General features: G+C 42.1%; 1 long non-coding RNA gene across 1 annotated transcript in view; it reads left to right on the plus strand.

The window, feature by feature from the left end:
- The window catches only part of LOC134970207 (uncharacterized), a 140,899-nt gene that overhangs the window by 85,381 nt on the left and 32,096 nt on the right, over window positions 1-23,422 (plus strand). Inside the window, exon 4 of the long non-coding RNA XR_010189719.1 lies at window positions 3,993-4,136. This is a non-coding gene — a long non-coding RNA (uncharacterized LOC134970207). The remainder of the gene's footprint in view (window positions 1-3,992; window positions 4,137-23,422) is intronic.

The following is a 23,422-nucleotide window of genomic DNA, read 5'->3' on the forward strand; positions in this document are numbered from 1 at the left end:
TAAGACTAATGTTTAAAGTATTTTTGTATTTTTGTTGTTGTTGTTAGGTAACCAATTTTTCCTTTGCAATATGTTTTCATTTTTTAGCATTAAAAACATAACAATCGCATAATGGCAAATTTTTTTTTATTTTTTAAACATTTTTTTAACATTTTTTAAATTAACTTTTTTTTAACTTTTTTTTTATATAAATGTTTTCAAATTTTCGAGTTCACATAGCATGCCCTCCAAATGGGCCTTCATGCGCTCAATGATGACTGACGCTCTTCTGGGATCTCCAACGGCAACATCTGAAATGCAGAGTAAAAATTCAATTTTAAACATAACTCACATTACCTATTACTTCACAATTCCACAAAGCACACTTCCAGAGGTGTATCTAGGGGTCTGAGCGCCCCTGGCAAAGTAAAGGACTGGCGCCCCACACCCGCCCATATTTGAAATATCGAAGCGCATGTGCCAAAAAGGGGGCGTGGCCACTCAATAGACCTCAAATACAAATTACACCACTCAGAAGCATTCCTTACTAACATTACACAGCACAGTTATGTCCGTTGTTTCACGTTACGCTACACAGTAGCACCGCTTATACACATTATGCCATACAGTAGGGCCTATAATATATATATATATACACAAAAAATGCTAACCCAGTATACCATAATATATATCCATTCCAATAAGAAGAGGTGCACTCACCAGGGACTTTTCAGCAGGTTTTATTTACTCACGTCACCAATGCAGACAAAAACTTAACGTAACCTTTCTCAAGACATCCCACCAGTAGAAGAGACACACACACACACACACACACACACACACACACACACACACACACACACACACACACACATATATTATATATAGCGGTCATAGTGGAAATTGTGAAGTGGGGGTATAGAAAAGTGAAGGTTGCAATTATGTGCGCGCCGAAGGCGCATGCACTCAGGGAAAATGAGGTGTAGCCACTCAAAAGGGGGCATGTCCTTAAGTGTAGTGTACCACATCATATACCCCTTATACACATTATGCACCACAATAGTAGGACCCCTTATACCATCTAGTACTAGTGCCCCTTACACATTGTGCCACACTGCATGAGTCAAAATTCACATTATGCAACACAGCATGAGCCAAAATTCATATTATGCAACACGGAATGAGCCAAAATTCACATTATGCAACATGGGGGTAAATTTACTAAGGTGGGAGTTCAATTTAAGATGGGATGTTGCCCATAGCAACCAATCAGCTTCTACTTCTCATTTACCTAGCACCTTCTAGAAGATAATACCTGGAATCTGATTGGTTGACATGGGCGGCAGCGGCGGAGGACATGGGCGGCAGCGGTGAAGAGGAGGAAGCCCAGGGCAGCGGCTGTGTGGAGATGGCCTTCGGTCCCTATGACCGTGGCATCACCATTTGAAATCTATTCCAGTGTATACCGGCCCACTTTGAACACATATATATATAATATATATATATATATATATATATATATACACATACATACATACATACATACATACATACATACACACACACACAATATTCCCCAGCACTCCAGGATCCCCTTAGGGTAACGTGTTCCAGGCCACTCCTAGGGGGTATGCAGTGGCGGATCTTGCCACGGGCAAGCAGGACTTTTGCCCGGGGCGCCGCCTTCCGGAGGGCGCTGGCGCCATCCGGAGGGCGCCGCACCGTGGCAAGATCCGCCACTGCTGCCCGCTGTGTCCCTGTCCGCCTCCGCTGCCGTCCCCGTCCCCATCCCCGTCCCCGTCCGCCTCCTGAAGGGAACTAGACGCTATGCGTCTAGTTTCCCTTCCTGGAGAGTAACTTTGCTGAGCGGTGCGCGATGACGTCATCGCGCACCGCACAGCAAAGGTCCTCTCTACGAAGGGAACTAGACTCATAGCGTCTAGTTTCCCTTCGTGGAGAGGACCTTTTGCTGTGCGGTGCGCGATGACGTCATTGCGCACCGCTCAGCATTCAAGCGGCGCTTTTAATGTACAGGGGGCGTAATTGACCACGCCCCCTGTATTAGGCCATGCCCCATTTCCTGCCCGGGGCGCAGAGCGCCCTTGAACCGGCCCTGGGGGTATGTGCCCCAAAATATGCAGGCAGGAATGAACAGGCAGAACTCGGAGACTCCTAAATAGTAAAATATCTCAACAGGGTGGTTTCATTAATCTACATTTTGGGGATGGTCTTCCTTTCAGGTCCTGAAGAAGGGGAAATAAACCCCGAAACATAAATTAATAAAAGAACCCGCTTGAGACATCCACGAAACATGACGGCCTTATGGTCAATAAACGGACACTGCCTTAAGGACCCTGTGCAAGTCTGATGAGTGCCGCCACCACCCTGCGATTATATATATATATATATATATATATATATACACACAGCAAAACGAGGCGGCACTTGGAGTCATTGTAAACAAATATAACGTGTATTAAGAATAAATGTCAACGTTTCGGGGACCAACTCCCCATCTTCCCCGAAACATTGACATTCATTCTTAATACATGTTATATTTGTTTACACTGACTCCGAGTGCCGCCTCGTTTTGCTGTCTATATGAGGCGTGTGTCTTCTGTGGAGGGCACCGGAGCAAGCAAGTTCCTTGGTTGGATCAACTGAGTGCCGGAACGCAGGTGTGTGTGTACACACACACACACACACACACACACACACACACACACACACACACACACACACACATATACACGTATACATACATATACACACATACGTGTATATATACATATATTATTATACATTTTTTATATATTTGTAGCCCAGAGCACTTCCCCCCCTCCCCCGTTAGCCCCTCACCAGCACTGACGTCCAGGATCGACCATAGCAGGCAGCCGCTGTCACAGTAATTGGCGCCGGGGTCTGACACCGCGCTACAATCAAGAAACTACACCTTACCCGCGGACCTTGCTGCAGTGACCTCCCGGCAGCAAAGGCTGCTGGGAGCTGTAGTTTATGTAGTTTCCGGATTGTAGCGCTGTGTCGGACCCCGCCGCCGCGTCCAATTAGTGACTGCCGCTGCTGCGGCTGCCTGCTATGGTCTTCAATGCAACCAGGTGTCAGTTTGGCGTGACAAACTACCGGGGCGGGGGGTGACACACCTTGGGGGGCTGGAGTGGACAGCTGCTTAATATTAATTCTACCTACTGGCCGCGGGTGGCACCGCCGGGCGGCGCCCCCCCCTCGGCTGGCGCCCCTGGCGAGTGCCATCCTGGCCAATAGGTAGATACGCCCCTGCACATATGTTATGGCCTGCATTCAGCTAGTGATAAATAGCAGTGATAATAAAATCACACGGAAACTGCTGCTGTCACATGATGATTCGGGAGGAGTTGTGTGTCATAAATAGGCCCTATAATGATTGGAGACATCCTAGAGGCCGCTTCTGAGTACTGAGCCCAGGAATTGTGTCAGAGTGCTGCAGGTTAGTGTCACTCTGCAGCACCCGGCTCCTGTTACTGTGGAGGAGTCGGCATTTTGGTGTCACTCATGTTAGGGTGACACCCTTGAGTGCCCCCCCCCCCCCCCCCCCTCCCCTTGTAACGACACACTGGGCAAATATGGCAAGGGTGCAATAATAATTTGGGAGAATGAGAGGCTGCTTCCACAATTCCATGTGACATTGCAGGACAAGAGACAGATGAGACCTCTGGTTCTGTCCCATCAGTATCAATTAATAGAAATTAGGAAATGCATTTGGAAATTTGTCATTTTTTTTAAAAACAGGAACTGGTATGTAAGTATAATATTATACCATGACTCCAACAAGCGTTGTGACTTAGCCAACTTGTGTCCAGGCCAGGAACTTGGCACCCATGCATTTGATGGGATGGCATGTGGAAGTAGGCCTATTAAGGTTGCATTCCAGCTGTGTTCCATTTATAGTGCAGGAGGTAGATGATATACGTACATCATTCCTGGTCAGTAACATTTGTTGTACGTCTGATTCCCAGGAACACAACAGACTGCCGGCAGGGTGTCAGACAGACCAGAATGGCATCTCTTGGCGCTGACAGCTGCGAAACACAGAGGCGTGATGCATGACCAAGTACCCAGAGGCCACTCCCAGTGTTTGTGTGCACAGCTTATGTTAGGAGGTTTGTCCTGAGTCACCTGGAGGAAGTGTACCATGCGTCTCTTCTTACTAACATGTGCAGAGGTGTTTTACCATATGGGGCGGCCCAAGGCCTAACTGGTAAAGTATACTGCCCCCAATAGTCTGCAGTTTGTATTGTGGCAGAAACTTATAAGTTTACGGGAAGGGGACAGAGGAGGGACTACTGCACTAGAACTAAATAATGAGTTAATTATCAAAAGGATACCCCATTTAATATTGTGCCACCATATATCTGGTCACCAATTGTGGGGGTGCTGCCACACCATATATTGTTGCCAACATATGAGAAAGTTTTGAAGGAAAGGGAAAGAATTGGACTGGGGGTGGCGCACTAGAACAAATTAATTACACGAATAAAATGTAACTTTTATTATCATATAAATTAAAAAAGCCAATAACTGTGAAATATTAAAACAAAAACATACAAGTGCAAGACATAGTGCAACATATATTTAAAAAGACACACTCCTTTGATCCAATGTGTTGTGCAATGTCATATATAATCTATATAATTATCTTATGTTCTATGACCTTATACATGAATTGAGTTGGTGTAGTCAGGAATAGATCCTAATAATCCTGAATATATAAAGTGCGGGCCTCAAGTAAGTATCCTACAAATGGTAGAGTATTCTAAATAATAAAATAAATTGGGATTTTATATGAATCACAAAAATTAGTAAGTATGTTGTGACATATCTCCCTGTACCTAAGGAAATAGCGTTTCCAAGTTCTGTGGTCAAATAATTATATCTGATAGGTTGTTCCGGAGGTAAGCCTATTATAGCCAATATTCAAAATATATTGTTCGTTAGAGCATAAATATATTGTTGTACATATGGTGACAATTAGCGTTCTCAGTCTATGCTGTCAACGTCTAAAACTTTTTGTCCCTTTGGCTGTCAGCCTCCTATGTGTCTGCTGTCAACGTCTGGAGTTTTCAACCTTTGGCTGTCAACCTCATATGTATAAACTAGCAATGAGCGTTCTCAGTCTATGCTGTCAACGCCTGAGGTTTAAACTCGTATGTATGAGCTGGCAATAAGCGTTCTCAGTCTATGCTGTCAACGCCTGAAATTTGAACATTTAGCTGCCAGCCCCATATATGCTGAACCTGTCTTCCAGACGTTATCAGTCTCCTGCTATCAACATCTCTGGCTGCCAACCTCCTATGTATATATTGGCAATAAGCGTTCTCAGTCTATGCTGTCAACGCATAAGATTTAACCTTAGGCTACCAATCTCGTGTATATGGACTGGCAATAAGCGTTCTCAGTCTATGCTGTCAACGCCTGAAATTTTAACATTAAGCTGCCAGCCCCATATGTGCTGAACCTATCTTCCAGACGTTCTCAGTCTCCTGCTGTCAACATCTTATTAGTATAGTTCTAGGAAACGCTAAGCCTTTAGTACAGCTAATCCCATTACAAGGGAGCAGATTGAATTGCTGTAAGTGTGAAAACTTTCTTATAAAGATCACAGATGTATGTAAGTATTGTAGTGGATTTATATCAATCAGAAGATAATCTCTGTTGTATATCATTCACCATTATACAGCCTCTATGTCATTTGTAAATAGGTGTTTCACTTATGAGTCACTATCAGAAGATCACCTGTATAAATATATGCTCGATATCTATATTAGTATTTTACACCTTATAAATCATAGCAAACTTAAATTGCTGTATATGGTGTATAGACAGGTGCACCCTTCAAATATTAGGCTGCATACAGGAATCTCATAACTTTCTATATTATTTGAAATCAGCTAGTCACCCGCTGTCAGAAAACATTATATATTAGAAGTATTCCTTTTATTCAAATTGCGCTACAATATAAACAGCCGCTGTATTCACATAACATATAGCCAGCAAAAAGATGTTCTATGTTTTAAATCACCAGAACCACTACTCACTTACTACTGGGCCAGGTCTTATTTAAAGTAGAATGCTAAATACTTGCCCCTTATTTAAATGGCCTTTATGATATTACTAATTTCAAAGAGTGGCTCTCATGTAATGAAAAACAATAATTTATATAAGTGATTGAGTTGTAAATATACATGTAATAACAGCTAGTGTCTCCTCACTTTCATAAGTTTGATTGAACATAGATATCCTGTGTGTAGCCTGCAAACTAACACACACGCTGATCACTACACTTCTGTTACAATGTTGCTTTCTCTCAAGCTGCGCTGCCTTTTTCTATCTCTGTGATCTGGCTGTAGCTGCATAAGCTTAATTGAACATAGATATCCTGTGTGTAGTCTCTAAATTGATACATACACTGATCACTACACTTCTATTACAATGTTGCTTTCTCTCAGGCTGCACTGCCTTTTTTCTATCTCTGTAATCTGGCTGTAGCTGAGCTGACATTGATTTGAGCAACTGGTACAACTCCTCGATATTTTTAAGAGAAATAGCACATGTTTTGTATTAACCTAAATGAGCTCTTATGTCATAGCCTGTCTTACTACAGTTAACACATTAGCCTGCAAATACTGTCCCTTGTAAATTAAGGTCCGCACTTTTCTTTCCTCCTAATACTGACTAACACCACATTTTAACATGCACATTGAATTAAACACATGGAGCGGAATGTGAAAGACGCCAACGCGCGTTTCACAGTTGGTTTCGTCAGGGCTAACCAGAATGCTTCCATCGATCTGACTATCTTTGTTTGGCCGCACCAATCGCGGCACTGTATTTTGGTCACATGACCTCAGTATCCTATCATGGTGCGGCTCCCTCAATTCGGGATCTAGTGTCATAGTGGGTGCGATCACGTGGTTCAAGCGGGCCAATCATGGTCCTTCTACTACATACACCTGGGAGAAAGATTTATGTTAACTAGTTGTCTCCTCCTGTGGACTCCTTTCTCCTGTTAACATTACTGGATTGAGTAAATACTATCTTGTAGCTGGGTTAATACTATCTTGTAGAGGGGTTATTCTGATATCAGTTGTTTCTTCCTAATACTATTTTAATAATTCTTATTTCATTAATGAGAAACTCCACATTATTTATAGGACCTGTCCAATAGTTATATATTTGATAGAAATAGACGTGAAAAACCTGCCCACATTTGTAAATCAACCACTGCAAATTAAAATCACTGTGAACATGTGATAATAAAAATAATAAAATGAAATATGATTGAATCTCGTGTGATGTATGTGAAATGTGACGTGCATAATTACAAAAATAGAGATTTTTTATACTGATAAAAGAATAAATAATAATTAATGATAAAAGTGAATATGAATAAATAAATAAAAAATTTTTTGTTTATAACAAAAATATAAAAATATAATAAATTCAATACTAATGAATTGATTACTAATGTCATACATTCATTAGTGTGACAAACCTATATTAATAAGCGATTAAGTGAATTTCTGTTGATTGGTAGCCATTCTATAGCTACTGTGAACCTGTTTATATTTTGTGATATAAGTGATATATAAACAGTGCTATAGAGTGAATTCCTATAAATCATGATAATCGTATATTACCATGAGAGTGCCCTTATAAATTGAACTTGATCCTTTATTATGTTTATAATTATAATGGTGTATTATATCCCACCTGCACGATATATTTGTCCCAGGTGGATATATAAATTTTTTAAAACGTGTCGTGTTATGGTACTATGAATCGGTGTCCCTCAGACATAGATATTACCATTCATTTGGACTGGGAATTATATCATTCCAGATCCCAATGAATATAACATATGTTTTTTATGGAGATATATCGCATCAAATGCAGTTATTTCCTCATCCCTCATATCTGTAATAGTGTCTTAAGAACCAAGGTGGTGTCCCTCATTATCCATATTGTTCTAGTGTATCAGTGATTGAGTCCCACATATTAAGAATTGTTAATCAACACACTATTATCATCATCATATACTGATTATTTGTTCAACTTATAGGTATCTTTTTTCTTTCTTTTTCTTTTTTTCTTCTTTTTCTCCCCCCCCCCCCCCCCCCCCCAGATTCTCATTATCCAACCTTTTGATAAGTATAAATGTGTATAATGGTTTTCTTCTGTCTAGATTAAATCTTGAGGATCCAAAAGAGAAAAATAAAAAATAATAAATAATAAATAAATGGATAAGCAATAGATAAAGAGTACACATGTACCTTTGATCCCGAAAAATTTATTGGATTGTTTGGAGGGTTCCCTCTATCTCTTATATTTTTTATTGTATTTTTATTTTATTCTCCGTATGAAGATACCAAATCTGGATATAATCCGCTGTACCACTTTACATGGTACTAACGTTACTGCCTATCCTCCAAGATTGGTAAAGGAAAGGACTTCTTACAAGAATGGGAGATAGCAGTTATATTCATTCAGGCGTTGACAGCATAGACTGAGAACGCTCATTGCTAGTTTATACATATGAGGTTGACAGCCAAAGGTTGAAAACTCCAGACGTTGACAGCAGACACATAGGAGGCTGACAGCCAAAGGGACAAAAAGTTTTAGACGTTGACAGCATAGACTGAGAACGCTAATTGTCACCATATGTACAACAATATATTTATGCTCTAACGAACAATATATTTTGAATATTGGCTATAATAGGCTTACCTCCGGAACAACCTATCAGATATAATTATTTGACCACAGAACTTGGAAACGCTATTTCCTTAGGTACAGGGAGATATGTCACAACATACTTACTAATTTTTGTGATTCATATAAAATCCCAATTTATTTTATTATTTAGAATACTCTACCATTTGTAGGATACTTACTTGAGGCCCGCACTTTATATATTCAGGATTATTAGGATCTATTCCTGACTACACCAACTCAATTCATGTATAAGGTCATAGAACATAAGATAATTATATAGATTATATATGACATTGCACAACACATTGGATCAAAGGAGTGTGTCTTTTTAAATATATGTTGCACTATGTCTTGCACTTGTATGTTTTTGTTTTAATATTTCACAGTTATTGGCTTTTTTAATTTATATGATAATAAAAGTTACATTTTATTCGTGTAATTAATTTGTTCTAGTGCGCCACCCCCAGTCCAATTCTTTCCCTTTCCTTCAAAACTTTCTCATATGTATTGTGGCAGATCCTCACAGGTTGCATCCGTCCGTATTGATGATACATTGCCACCTGTCATCTGTAGAATGTATTGCGTTGGAACCTGAACCTCACGTGTGTAGTTGTCTGAGTTCTTTTTCTTACATTCAATGTACTTTTACTTTTTGAAGTGTCACTTTTGTGATTTAACAGATATGTTGAAATTATATATTATATGAAAGCACACCACGGGGGCTATATAATTGGTTCTAAGATCACAGAACTGGCAATCTGTTATAAGGCTGGTTACCTATAACCCCCCAAATGTATCTTGATTTCCAGTATAAAAGTTGTGTATGTGCCCGTGCTGGGAAATAATGAATATATACTTATCTGACCCATCTAACGATGCTTCCAAGGACACAGTATCCCCCAAATATTAATTCATCATATAGACACTCCAGTTGGGGAAAATAAAACAAACAAAGTATATCTTTATGCAACAACATTTTTATAAATTTTTTTTGTATTTGTTGGTAATAAATTATGTGTCTGCAAACACCTTTCCAATGTTGGTACATGCCTCTCTGATGGTAGTGGGGGCACATGCATCTCTGGTGTTTGTGGGGGCACATGACACTCTGATGGTAGTGGGGGCACATGCCACTCTGATGGTAGTTGGGGCACATGCGTCTCTGGTGTTTGTGGGGGCGCATACCTCCCTGATGGTAATAGTGGGGGTGCATGCCTCCCTGATGGTGTTTGGGTGCGTGCCTCACCGGTGTTATTGGTGGGGGCGCATGCCTCTGGTGGTAAAATCAGGCGCACATGGTTTTATGGTGGGGGCACCTGCCTCTTCCGGGGTGGCGGTGGTGCCTTCCTCTCCCGGGGTGGCGGTGGTGCCTTCCTCTCCCGGGGTGGCGGTGGTGCCATTCTCTCCCGGGCTGGTGCCTTTCTCTCCCGGGGTGGCGGTGGTGCCTTCCTCTCCCGGGGTGGCGGTGGTGCCTTCCTCTCCCGGGGTGGAGGTGGGGCCTTTCTCTCCCGGGGTGGCGGTGGTGCTATCCCGTCCCGGGCTGGTGCCTTCCTCTCCCGGGGTGGTGGTGGTACCTGCTGTGCCTGGGATGCTGGGGGTAATGATGGCGTCTCCCTCTCCGCAGGTACTGGGTGTGCCTGCATCAACGAGGGTAACGGAATCTCCTCATTCTCCAATAACAAGGGCTCATCCCTCGGCCTCATCTTAATTAAATAAAGATAAAATAAAAATACTATGTAATAATTAAGTTCAGTTATTTGCAAACATCCCTTCTAGTCAGACTTCCACCTTTACCATCCTCTGAGGCCGCCCTCACAAGACGTGATCAGTGATTTATGTATAATAAGGTCTATTTATCAACAATTGCATTTGCAGTGTAATATGTTCACGATATTAGCACAGAGGATCGCATTACAAGATACAATTATACCACCCGAATGTATTAAACAGCACTTGCATGGAGTGGGTTACAGGTACATGAGGTGAGGATTTGATAGACTAATAGGTATGGTCAACGTGGGTCTCTCCGGCTGTTGTGGGACTGCAAATCCCAGCATGCCCTGCTGCAGTTTTAGCATTCCCTAATAGCAGCATTGTAGTGGGGCATGCTGGGATGTGTGGTTCCACTGCAGCTGGAGGGCCGCATGTTAAACCCACTTGACTAGAAAAACCATTTCAGCAACGTGCCAAACACGTGTCACCCTGCATGGGGACTATTTCAGTGGCAGTAAGGAGGACCCATAAACAGCCACATACACCCATTAAGGGACAACATTTGGACATACATCACGAATTGGAGACATTACCCATTTATAAACTTATACTAAAGATCACCCAGCCTACAGTTTGCTGACTCATTGGACATGGTGGGACAGACAACTAAGGACATTATATGAACACTGGCATTGTACCCTGGAGTGCACCCATCTAACCATTATTTGAGTACTGTATTAGTGGTGTGAGACATCGCCTTTTGGGAGCTGCTAAGGGTAATTTCCTCGGAGCACTGCATATATTATATTGTATAAGCTCATATATAACACCTACGATTTGCGGCCATTGAGAACCGGCAATATTATAAATAATAGTAAATAACCCCTTAGCTTAGTGAGATTTGGGCAGAGACGCCTCCTTACATTTAGGCCTACCAAATTGGGACAAAACCGCCTTGTATGCCCTGACACGCCCACTTTCAGGTGAGCCCCGTCCCTTATAAAATCCAGGAAAAACCCTAATTGTGCAAACAACAAAGTACAAATAAAAATAAAAGCACACTTACCTTACGCCAGAAGAATATCCAGCACCTGTTACATGGGATGCAGCCCATGGCTGCTCCCTCCCGCCTCACTCCTCGCTCTTCTCGCTTTACTTACGATATAATAATATAATAAAATATAAAAATAATACCTAATAAAACGTAATAAGTTATTTATATAAAGAAATTAAAAATACTCTCAGTAATTATAGCACAACTCCAACTCCAGAGCCTCCGTCCTGTACTACTGGGGACCAGATAACAGGATAAAGCCCAGTGTTCTGCCCTGGCATTCCATTCATTGTGTAATTGGACAGTCATGATGTCATAGCACAGACAGCAGCAGCAGCAGCCATACAGGCAAATATTTGTATTTCATAATGTGACTGTGTATAGGGGTAGGCAGGGACAGAATAGCGTATCTCCCAGCTGCCCCAATTTTAACACCCTAAAAAAGCAATATTTTACCCAAAATGGGTGGAGCTTTGCAGATTGGGGTGATCTTATTTTGTCCCAGTGTCACATGCCTGAATGCTGGGAAGTGAATCAGGCATTGCCAAGCACCATAATAAAGTTTGGGTAGGGGCCTGGCGATGCTGCTCCAGCCTCTCAGGGCACTCTCTGTGCTCTCAGAAGGGCAGAGCGGATGCTTCTTCTTATCATGTGTGACATCGATAAAGCCATAAAAGCAACACCTGACCCCATTCCCCAAACTAACTAACTCCCTCACCCCTAACCCAAACCGCTAAAACAACCCTAATACCCTGTCCCTCATACCATAACCCTAATCCCCAATACCCTATCCCTCCTACCATAACCCCTAACCCAATCCCTAACCCTAATACCCTATCCCTCATACCATATCTCCTAATACCCAATCCCTAACCCTAATACCCTATCCCTCCTACCATAACCCCTAACCCAATCCCTAACCCTAATACCCTATCCCTCCTACCATAACCCCTAACCCAATCCCTAAACCTAATACCCTATCCCTCCTACCTTAACCTCTAACTCAATCCATAACCCTAATACCCTATCCCTCATACCATATCTCCTAATACCCAATCCCTAACCCTAATACCCAAACGGGCAGACTGGATGGTCATGTGGTTCTTATCTGCCATCACATCTATGTTTCTGTATGTTTTACTATATGTTTTTTTAATCATTTTTTATTATAGAACTGTAAATACAGTAGCCAGAAATCAAGTGAATACAATACATAACATATAATCAAGCAGGAGAGTGAATTGAGAAAGCAGAAACATTAAGAATTAGGTGGTTACACATATACAAATGAAGTGGCAAAACAGTACAGCATGTAAACGTTGTATGTCGCTCACATAGAATCAGAAAGTAGGGGGTCCTAATTGCAAGGTCTCCAAATTATACCATGACGTTAACTTTATCGCAGATCGGAGGGTATCCTTCCTAGGCGGGGGTAGAGTATATATATAAAAGGCAACCATATACTAAAAAATGTCTCTGCTTTATTATCTTTATTGATAGATGTTTCTAACCAGTCCATGTGAAACAAGTGTTCTATTCTAGGCATAAGTAAAGTCAGAGACAAAGGCCCTCATTCTGAGTTGATTGCACGCTGCCACTTTTTGCAGCCCGTGCAATCAACTAGACGCTGCCTATGGGGGAGTGTATTTTTGCATAGCAAGGCTGCGATCGCTTGTGCAGTCCTGCTATGCAAAACAAGTTTTGTGCAGAACTAGACTAGGGTAAGACTTACTTACCCTGTGCGATCACTTCAGCATAGCAGGACACCTCAACACGCCTGCGTTTGGGTCTCCACGCCCCGAAAACGTTGAGTTGACGCCCAAATCCGCCTTCCTCCTGTCAATCTTCTTGCGGTCGCCCAGATCCGCCTTCCTCCTGTCAATCTTCTGCCTGCGCAATGTGGCCGTCACGCATGCACAGTTCCGACCCGATCACACGGCTGCGAAGAAGCACAGCGTGCGATCGGGTCGGAATTATCCCCAAAGTGCCAGAGGAAACCCAATGTGACAAAATTGTTTTCTTAGCTGCTGCTGCAATTTTTGCTTACAACAGTTTCTCTTATGTCCTAGAGTATACTGGGGTCCACATTAGTACCATGGGGCATAGGTAGGTCCACTAGGAGCCATGGGCACTTTAAGAAAACCAATAGTGTGGCCTGCTCCTCCCTCTATACCCCTCCTACCAGACTCAGTTTAGAAAATGTGCCTGGAGGAGCCGGTCACGCTTTGGAGAGCTCCTGAAGAGTTTTCTACATTTATATTCAAAGTTTGTTATATTCAGTCAGGGCTCTTTAGGCAACAGCCTGACTGCTTCGTGGGACTTAGGGAAGAGAACGGCTCAACGTCCTTAGAGTTAATGGTCCTGTTTCTCTGCTGACAGAACACTGAGATCCTGAGGGAGCCATTTGCAATCCACACCATGGTGCAGCGTACCCTCCCGCAGCACGCCGCCACCCCCTAACAGAGCCTGAAGACAGAAGAGTGGTGAGTACGGCGACGGTGTCCCGGTTAGCGGGTCACCGGCAGAATTGGCTGCATTAGGGTAGGACCTCAGCTCTGATACAGACTGCGCTCTGGGGAGTCTCACACATGCTGTGGCGGGGCACGCAGTGAGGGGCGCGCTGGGCCTCCTATTGTACTCACACTGGCACATCCTAACGGGTTCAGTCTCCTAGTTGGGCACAATTATAACTCAGGGCCAGTATAAAAATGCGGGAAGCCGCGAGCCATTACAGGGGGCGGGCTTCACTCAGAGCAGATCACACAGTTCTCCAGTGCCATTTTCCCCTGCAGCTTGATCAGGCAGCACTCACAGGGAAGCACAGCTCCTCCTCAAGGACTCCAGTCTCCTCAGCGGTGCCAGGGGGTCTTAGTGCGGAAGGGGGTGGGGAGCAGTGTTGGGACTGTAAGCATTTCTTAGGTGCTTTATTCTTGCGACCCAGCTTAATTTTACTGTTGCTATAGGGGCGCTGTGTGGCTGGCTCTGGCTTCTGTGTCTCTCTGAGGACCCTGCCTACATATACTGTGCTTTCACCCAGGGTTGTGTGTGTGTGTGTGTGTGTGTGTGTGTGTGTGTGTGTGTGTGTGTGTGTGTGTGTGTGTGTGTGTGTGTCCCTATCCAATCATGTCCAGGGACTGTGTGTCTTGTAAAAGACATTTTGCTTTCTAACAAATATTTAAATTGCCAGCTCTAATATATACTGTGGACGCCTGCGCATCTTATTCCCATGTGCTATGAATGTGCGCTATACATCGCAAAACACTACATCCCATAAGAGAAAACAATACACCCACACATTATCTGAGTTACAAATCTCATTGATGTATATATTTGTTATTAAAAGGATATGTATTCAATATATCACAATGTACAGTATATATATATATAGTTACATGGTTACAATTTACACAGTAAGCAGTTATTACAAACTAATTCAAATACATACATGGCCAGCGATACAATTACAATATTTTGCTCAAATAAAGTCTCTACTCCATATCACTCTCTCTCTCTCAGTAAAATCATGCAGCCACTGGACAGACATCATCTCCACCATCATCTGGGACAAAGAACAGAGAGCTCTTGTGTGTCTGCAATCAGCTATATACTATGTATTTTGGGGGAGTGCACACATCTCTTGTTACTAGTCTAGGGGAGGGAACTTTCTCATTCATGATGAGTCACTGGTCAGTTCATATGCAAGCAACTTCCAGCCTTGATGGTGTAATTACAGGAGATAGCCTCTGGTCAGGCATGCTTTCTTCCAGGAAATCCATTGTTCTAATAAGAGTGACTTTAGCTTTCATACATTTAATCATATCTACTAATGGCAGTGTGCTACAACTTAATAACAAGCATCAAATTAATCTACACATTAATATGGTTACTGTGACACCAAGCACGACATGTCCATCTTGCTCCGTTTCAATAATACACATACATGACGTTACTCCATTATATAATTTAAAACATTATGATTTCTGGCGCTTGATATGTTCAAATTATGTGCTGTATGAAATATGTGTTGAATATATCTTTGTGGCATGTCTGTGTAAATGCATATGTTACCATATATTGCGGTGCGCGCTGTGAGTATTTGCAAGTATAGCGACTCATAATGTGTGGAGTCTGTATGTTCTCTCTATGTAATATTTTTGACTTCGACATTCCACCCTTTGGCAGTAAACAATAACTGCCATAAATTATTAACATAAAAATATTTCAGACAATAATCGGTGACCTAGACACACGTATGTAGTCATTTTGCAAATCAGACACTTGACTATATTTGGGGAAGACAGGGAGGAGGACGAGACATGCTCTATATGCACTCGGCGGTCACGGGACCACTGGTTGGGTGTGGGACAACATTCAACCTATAGAGTATGCTGGAACAGTGCTTTGGCCTATAATGTCTGATTTGGACTAACATTTCACACATACATGTACCTACGTCTTTGTACACTGATGTTCGGATTCGATTGAGGTTCTGCTGGTTAGAGGGAGAAAACACAAACAAATTGTGAAAGTGACATATAAAATTTTCATGGTATACATTCCTATCATTCCCTAAACATTGTTTCCATTTCTGGAACATTTGCTAGGTCTGTTTCATCATTGAACAAGGGTTATAAGTAGTGTCCTTCCTGGATAACATAAACCTTCGAAGTTCGGGGAGAGCCACTCATAAACCTTTCTTCCACATATATTAATGAGCTCTTTATCTGCTATGTGTGAATAGCCATTGTCTGATTGTTCCTGATTACCTCCCAATTTCCTGAAATTGGTGAGATTTAAACATACCAAGGATTTATCTTTGGTACTGGTGGATCTTAAGGCTAGGGGGTCTAGTTATATTATAATCTTTGTCCACCGGTCCCCTCCCCCTTCCGTGTAATTCAAGTACCTCAGCTAACTCTAAAAAAAAATCTGGCACTAATCCTGCATCTTTTCGTCTTAGAGGTACCTGTGAGCACATCCAACATTCCGTTTGGTTTAAGACCTTACCAACTAGTGAGTGGTACTCACTCAAGGGATGTCTGTCACCTTATTGCTAGACTGACATCTCTGGATGCTCTCATCTTCAAATATGGGGTCACAATAACTACAAAATACAGTATTCCTCAGACAATAGCCTATCACGTTACCTCCGAACTCCGTAACTACTAGACCTTTGATTTTTCTCTGGCTTTAACAAACTGATCGGCTAATCCTGGGATCCTATAAGGAAATCACTCCTTCCTCCAGAACCAGTTTCAGTCCCACACTCGACTCCTCATGAAAAACCTTGCAAAAATAGAATGTCCTGAAAAAAATGTTTGTCAGCGGGAAACAGAGAAAAGAAAAATAGAACAAAACAAATCTTGTCCATAGCAAATCAATTACAACGACTGGTCCTTCTGTAATCCTTTAGCACGCTCTGGTAGTGTTCAACAGTGCCGCCTCTCAGTCTTCACGGAACAGACTCTCTGGTGATACTTTTGCGATCTCACTCCATTTATGAGTTCCTTCCGGACTACCGACTTTCCTGCACTGGGAATCGTGGACCCAAGTCTCTCGGCTACTTTCACTAGGATCGTGCTGTCAACAAAACTTGGTACGGTCCTTCCCACCTGTCTGTTAGGCAACCTGAGTGTAAGAACAATCACACAGTCTCTTGGTTCACAATCAAGACAGTTAGTATTTGGCATACCAGGAATCAAGTTTCAAGTTCTTTCTCATACGTCCTAGAGGATGCTGGGGACTCCAAAAGGACCATGGGGTATAGACGGATCCGCAGGAGCCTGGGCACACTATAAAGACTTAAACTGGGTGTGAACTGGCTCCTCCCTCTATGCCCCTCCTCCAGACCTCAGTTAGACTTTGTGCCCAGGAGTGATGGGTCACACACTAGGGGAGCTCTCCTGAGTTTCTCTGAAAGACTTTATGTAAGGTTTTTTATTTTCAGGCAGACCTGCTGGCTACAGGCTCCCTGCAGCGTGGAAGTGAGGGGAGAGAAGCAGAACCTACTTCTGTGAGTTTCAAGGCTCTGCTTCTCGGCTACTGGACACCATTAGCTCCAGAGGGTTCGATCACTTGGTGCGCCTAGCTGCTTGATCCCGGAGCCACGCCGTCGCCCCCCTCACAGAAGCCAGAAGAAAGAAGTCGGGTGAGTATTGGAAGAAAAGAAGACTTCAGACGGCAGAAGACTTCAGTAACGGAGGTACAGTGGTAGTGCTGCGCTCCATGGGGGTCATTCCGAATTGGTCGCTATGTGTTTCGTTCGCACAACATATTCGCAATTTTGCGATAATGTTGCAAAATTGCGAACGTCCGCCCCAACGTATTTCTGCTATTTCGTACGCAGTATTACACAAGGTAGGCGTATGCCATATTACAACGCAGTAATGCGAATCCAACGTATACGCACAAACTTCCTCGCAAAAATACGATGTCATCTTAGATTTACACATTCCTCTTAAATGTGCTAAGGCTTTAGCAAACAAACGCACAGCAATGTTTTTTGCCAATAATTAAGATGACACCTTGCAAGTCAAACTCAACAAGCGTCTCTCAATTTAAAATCCAATTAGTGTACTGATTGATTGTGTGCATGACCAATTAAGTCTGCAAAGAATACCTCAAGAACACTTTGTTGGCCTAATTGGACATTACCATGTTTTTTTTTAAAGCAAGTGCAAGAGATGTGTAAACTGTGCCTGACATAAATGTAAATCGCATAATTTTGTGTGTTTGTTTATTGTGTGAATGTATGTGTTTACATTTGTTTTTTACAATATAACCTACTAAGTAACCTAATTTGTATGTAATAAATAAGACTAATGTTTAAAGTATTTTTGTATTTTTGTTGTTGTTGTTAGGTAACCAATTTTTCCTTTGCAATATGTTTTCATTTTTTAGCATTAAAAACATAACAATCGCATAATGGCAATTTTTTTTTTATTTTTTAAACATTTTTTTAACATTTTTTAAATTAACTTTTTTTTTATATAAATGTTTTCAAATTTTCGAGTTCACATAGCATGCCCTCCAAATGGGCCTTCATGCGCTCAATGATGACTGACGCTCTTCTGGGATCTCCAACGGCAACATCTGAAATGCAGAGTAAAAATTCAATTTTAAACATAACTCACATTACCTATTACTTCACAATTCCACAAAGCACACTTCCATATAAAATAATAAACATCATGGATGTATAAAAGACAAAACAGTAGCATACCAACACACAATCATACTCAGCAATGTTTGTCATAGCAAAATTAAAATGTAAAATTCTAACACACCATGATGTACATTTACTAAGCTGGGAGTAATATTTAGGTTGTGATGTTGTCCATAGCAACCAATAACATTCAACTTCTCTTCTAGAAGGTTGGAAATAACTGTAACTTTGTTTTGTTTTGGTTGCTATGGTAAACATCCAATCTTGTATCACCCCCCCAAATTAGTACATGTAACCCCATACTGGTCTTCATTCACATCTGTAGTGAAGCAGACTTGTTTTTTGTGCTGTTTTGACCTGCATCATCACAATGCATATCAACATCTTCAGAAGGACAACATATCCTAGCATGCCCACACTCACTGAAAGGCTGCCTTACAAAATTATGTTTTTTTTTTTCTATTAATTTTATAATAATTGCATTTTGTGATTGTAACTTACACAACACAAATCATTGTGTCCTTATGCTGGATAACAAAGTGACTCCTGCGACTTTTGAATTAAAATATTGCAACACCAAAGCTCAATTGTTAAAGTTAAAACACACAAAAAATAACACTCTGCTCTAAATGTGTTGCATATAATGTTTAATATCCAAACCGTGTTGTGCATGCAAACCTGTCGACATAGTCATTATCAACCAGATGTACACACTGTACATATAATGTCCCACACACAAATGTGAATGCATCATCCATACCATGATGAAGAAGACAAGCATTTAACCTAGAGAAAAGATTGGCCACTGTACAACATTTTTATTTTAAGATTGTTTGTTGTATATTTCTTAATTTTAACAAAGGAATGTGTCCGAACTTACTTTCCTCAGCCACTTGTCCACCTCCCTCTACTGCCTCTGGTGCCTCTGCTGCCCATTCGGTGTCACATGTAGGCTGGCTTGGTGATAGAGGCTGGATGGGGGATAGGTGCTGGCTGGGGGATGGAGGCTGGAGGGGTGAGGTTGGCTGGATGGGGGATGGGTGCAGGATGGGGGAAGGAGGCAGGATGGGGGAAGGAGGGTCAAATTGTGTGACAGGATGGAAGGGGGAGGTAGTTTCAGAGTGGGTTTGGGAATGATATGGTGAGGGTGGGGGTGTGTTTTTTTGGGACACAGCGGGTGAGGGGGGCAGAGAGGGGAATTTATCCAAAGAGTGGGCTTGGGCTGGAGAGGGGGTGTGGGCTGGAGAGGGGGTTTGTGCAGGAGAGGCTGAGGTGGCAGGAGAGGGGGATTGGGCAGGAGAGGCAGAGGTGGCAGGAGAGGGGGGTGGGCCAGGAGAGGTGGTGTGGCGTGGAGAGGGGGATTGTGAAAGAGAGTGTGCGTGGGCTGGTGAGGGGGATTGGGAAAGAGAGTGGGCTTGGGCAGGAGAGGGGGATTGGGCCGGAGAGGGGGATTGGGCAGGAGAGGGTGATCGTGAAGGGGATGGTGATGGGGAATGTTGCTGGGGTTGCCTCCCAGCACCAGCACCTTGCCCTTGTGCTCGCCCTATAATGACATATGTTAAATTTATCAAAAAGCATAATCATTTTGAACCACAGCATATTCCTATTACTCTGTTCTGTACCATGTTAAAGAGACAGGGTTAACATTACTAAGTTAGTAAAATATATTTTATGGTGATGTTGGCCTTAACAAACAAACCTATTCTAACTAAACTTTATTAAATACCTTCTATCCATAAAAAACTATATTCACATTTTTAATTATAAACAACATCCCCAGTTTAAAAAAAAACCACACATTTTGTTAAAAACAAAAACCACTGAGCAGGTTATTTTGTTCAGTTTTCTGCCTGTGTAGTAATTATGCACAACAACATACAGTCAGTACCATACCTCCCAACATGAGTCTCTCCAGGAGGGACAGAATGTTCTGCTCCGTCACTTCACTCTTAATGTATGATTGCCATCACTTGTGCATAGAAAACTTGAGAATAACAATTAAGTTACAAATCCATAAGCAGAGTATTGTGTTCCTATTGCAAAAGGTCATATTGGGAGGTATGCATCACTGCATAACCTACCTACACACACTCATGCAAATTTTATTTGGGCAAATTTTTGCACTCACACTTAACGAAAGTATGCAAAGGTTATGCGTAAAACCCGTTAGGGCACGAAATGTTACTTACTGCAGACACGTAGGTTCCTGATCTGTTGGTGTGTGCCTCCGCAGGTCGCTCCAGCGCCTCTCTAATTGTATTATGCTCCTGCGGTAGCGGAGGCGGCTCCGTAACAGGCGGCGGACCTCCGCGTAGGCCTCGCGTTTAACCCTATTTGGGATAAATTGCCCTACGCGGCCTACGCGGCGGTCCATCACCGCCACAAGCACGCGGAGTTCCCGCCGTGTGAAGGGTGCTGCACGCATCATGGCAATGGCGTTTTCCTTATTTGGGCATATATTTATAGTGTGTGTTAGCATGTAATTGGTCTAAAATCTATGCTGTCATTAAAATAAACTTTATTGATGTCTGCAATGCTGTGAAGAGCTGAGTGGATAGTTCGCTAGAGCGGAAATACGCAGTCGCGGAAGAGCATGATAAAAGTCTAAACTATTCTCACAAAACCCACACACACACACACACACACACACACACACACACACACACACACACACACACACACACACACACGCACACTTTGTATAAAATTAACACAAAACTCTGTGTACTCACCACATTTTGTGTGATAAATCAGCTGCACAGTCACAAAGTGCCCAACATTTAGTAACATATGTTGGGGTTTAATGTAAAAAAAACAGTATTATTAAAAAAAAAAAAGGACACTATTTAGCAACGTCACATTATTATATTCAAAGAAAAAACATTGTAAGCTTAACATGTTTTTTATTAAATTTTAAAAACATAATAAGATATTCACACACACCCTAACAATTACACAATGACCGTACAATAGCAACCTAAATTACATCTGAGCAAAATGACCATAAGCATACAGTGTTTTTTAATACTTTCCAAAAACATAACAAAATACACTATACCTGAAATATTCTTGCACAATGCTTGCCCTTACTTCGATTCCCCTCCGGGAAACTCTCCCACCACCAAATCTCCGGCCAACCCCTGGCTCCTCATCTTGCAATTCCTCTGTGTGAGGAAGCTCAACGCGACTCCTTACCGCGATGTTATGGAGTATAGCGCACAGGACCACTATTTTACTTGCCATCTCCGGCGAATACATGATGTCGCCACCAGTGCGGTGGAGCACACGAAAACGTCCTTTAAGGACCCCAATTGTGCGCTCCACCAGCTGTCTAGTGGCAGTAAGCGCGGAGTTAAATGCCGTCTGTGGTCCTGGCCTGGGCTTATGGTAAGGAGTCATGAGCCAGGGGGTGCAAGGATATCCACGGTCTCCTGTTTGATGAGAAAATTAAATTAGAATGAGAATATTATTTTGTTTTTTAAATTTTGCAAAAAAATATGTTTAAAGACTCACCCAATAACCACATGTCTTGCCGTGGACTTGATCTTAATCTCTGCCATATCCCTGATTGTCTAATGACATAGGCATCATGTGAGTTTCCAGGAAACTTGGCATTCAGGGAAAGGATCTGGAGGGATGGCCCACAAACAACCATTACATTCAGAGAATGAAACAGTTTCCTGTTTCTATAAATTTCTTCATTATGTCTTGGTGGCACAATAGCTACATGTGTGCCATCCACAACCCCAATAACATGTGGGAAGCGACTACCACCTTCCTCAAATTGCCTCTTCACCACATCTAGGGCACCATCATCCAAAGGCATAGCAATAAATTGCTTCACACGCTTTATGAAAGCCTGGCTGACACGCCGCAGGACCTTACTGAACTGTCCCTGCGACATGCCAACCAGGTCTCCCACAACATGTTGGTATGAACCTGTGGCAACAAAATGTAACACAGCAAGGAATTGTGTCAATGGTGGTATTGCTGTAGGATACCGAATTGAAGACTCCAGATCACTCTCTATTATGGAGAGAGTGTCTAGGATTAGATGTGGTGGCAGCCTGTATCTTCGCAAAACCACATCATCTGGCATCCCAAAAAGGAGGACACGGGTGGGGAAAATTGGTGGCCTAGCACGCCTCCGTTGCCTTGGTTGATGAGGAGCCGGTTGGCGGGCTGGCGGTTGGGGTGGGAGTGCTTCAGCAGCCACAAATACGGACATCACCAACTTAAAATAAAGGTAAGAATATTGAGAATAAGACAAGTTATAAACACACATTGTCAACCATAATCAAAGTAAAATTGTCTGGGTGTTAACTTACTGCAGGAGTATACGACATTTATTCTTGAATCAATTACGGACCAAGTATAAATTTGGAAAAAAAAGTGAAAGCACTAATTAGAATTTTGAAACAAACATAGGTTAAGCAAACCAATTCTCAATGTGTAAACAAGCCAAACATACACATATAATAAGAACAACTACATATTTTCAAACAACTAAGTATAAATATTGTAAATTATGTTTAAAGTTTAAACAACATTGTAGACAAACTGGATCCCTTTAGTAGCTATTACAGGCAAGAACAGCACTACTTTGAGTCAAAATCACTAAAATTCAAAAAATTTAATAAAAAATATCAAATTGTGATTACAAACATAATATAAACACTTTGAACACACACATACTCAACAACACACAGGCCTAGGCTACTTACCTGCTCAAGAAAGCAACA

This window comes from Pseudophryne corroboree, chromosome 11, assembly GCF_028390025.1.
Source record: "Pseudophryne corroboree isolate aPseCor3 chromosome 11, aPseCor3.hap2, whole genome shotgun sequence".
Taxonomy (NCBI): Eukaryota; Metazoa; Chordata; class Amphibia; order Anura; family Myobatrachidae; genus Pseudophryne; species Pseudophryne corroboree.